Below are 1448 nucleotides of genomic sequence, written 5' to 3'. Positions count from 1 at the left end.
TTTGGGGTTTAAAAAATTTTTACAACATCTTTATTGCAGTATAATTGCTTTTCAATGTTGTGTTAGTTTCTGCTGTTTAACAAAGTGAATCAGCTATACGTATACGTATATCCCCATATCCCCTCCCTCTTGCGTCTCCCTCCCACCCTCCCTATCCCACCCCTCTAGGCGGTCACAAAGCACCGAGCTGATCTCCCCGTGCTATGCGCCTGCTTCCCACTAGCTACCTATTTTACATTTGGTAGTGTATATATGTCCATGCCGCTCTCTCACTTCGTAAAAATATGGAACACTCCACGAATTTGCACGTCAGCCTTGCACAGGGGCCATGCTAATCTTCTCTGTATCGTTCCAGTTTTAGTATATGTGCTGCCAAAGCAAGCACTACCAGTATTTTGGACTTTGGTGATGACACATCTGAGCAAAGGAACGTGGAATAACACTAAGAAAGACGCGAGTCAGGGTTTGCAGTCCTATAACGCGGAATAACACTCAGAAAGACGCGACAGGGTTTGTAGTCCTATGTTAGGCAAGAGGCAAGGGTGCCCAAGCTCTACTTCTGTGACAAATTGCCTATGAAGTTGCCAAGTATTGTTATTTTTCAGGCAGACACCTTCATGTCCAGGTGTGATGAGAATTTTATTTTTCTGGCCACTTCCAGTGTTTTATTTGTCACTTAAAAAGCACTTAGTGCTCGATTCCAATTACACAGAAAAGCATCTCTTTTATTGCAAGGAACTAGCATCACAGGAAGCTGGTTCTCATCCAAAGGAACACAAGTATAAACAATAATTATATTGCCTGGGCATCTTAATCAAAAGACACACACAAAGGACTCACTAGAAGTATCAGAAGCAAAATTAAATATAGGGAACGTATACACATTGTAGAGAAGAGGTTTGAGGATCTGTTAATAATCTAGGTCCTTAAGTAAGTGGAGAAGAAAGCGTGGATGAAAGGAAAGAACAAAGGTGAGCAGATGGATAGAGGACAGTCTGCCTCTGATGTTTGGAGCTTGTTTTCTGGGTTTTATAGAGAAGTTGTCCCCTGTGTGAGTCATGATCTTGGTCAGGATTCTTGGATAAGGTTTATGGCCCCTGAAAAACTGACTGAGAACTTCTTAAGGTCACGGCCTGAGATCTCTAGTTTTTCATGACTTGACAGTATCTTTAAATCTCTTCGGTTGTGAGGTGTAGATCTGAGTCTTAACACTTCACAGTTTTACTGTCGCTTTAGTTGTGACAACTCCTGGTAACATCTTTTCCATTAGGTTCAGTGCACACATTTTCGGATGAAATCTCCTGAAGCAAAATCAGAATTACAAGATTAGAATCGCCTCTTGAGGAGGAACACAAAATTAATTTATAGTGATGTAATGATTAGTCTGGTGGTAAATAATACTAGAAGAAGTAAGGACACTGAAAATCTTCAGGGTTTCTTGAATCATA

The 1448-nt window shown here is 40.9% G+C and overlaps 1 non-coding gene across 1 annotated transcript; it reads right to left on the bottom strand.

Annotated features, from left to right (window-relative positions):
• Positions 1 to 278: 278 nt before the first annotated feature.
• On the bottom strand, positions 279 to 385 carry LOC131762092 (U6 spliceosomal RNA). Its single transcript, XR_009337170.1, has one exon. It is a non-coding gene; the product is annotated as a U6 spliceosomal RNA (small nuclear RNA).
• Positions 386 to 1448: the final 1063 nt, after the last annotated feature.

The sequence above is a fragment of the Kogia breviceps genome, chromosome 8, assembly GCF_026419965.1.
Source record: "Kogia breviceps isolate mKogBre1 chromosome 8, mKogBre1 haplotype 1, whole genome shotgun sequence".
Lineage (NCBI taxonomy): Eukaryota > Metazoa > Chordata > Mammalia > Artiodactyla > Physeteridae > Kogia > Kogia breviceps.
Note: the sequence above shows the minus strand (reverse complement) of the source record. Positions and strands in the feature narration are given on the sequence as shown.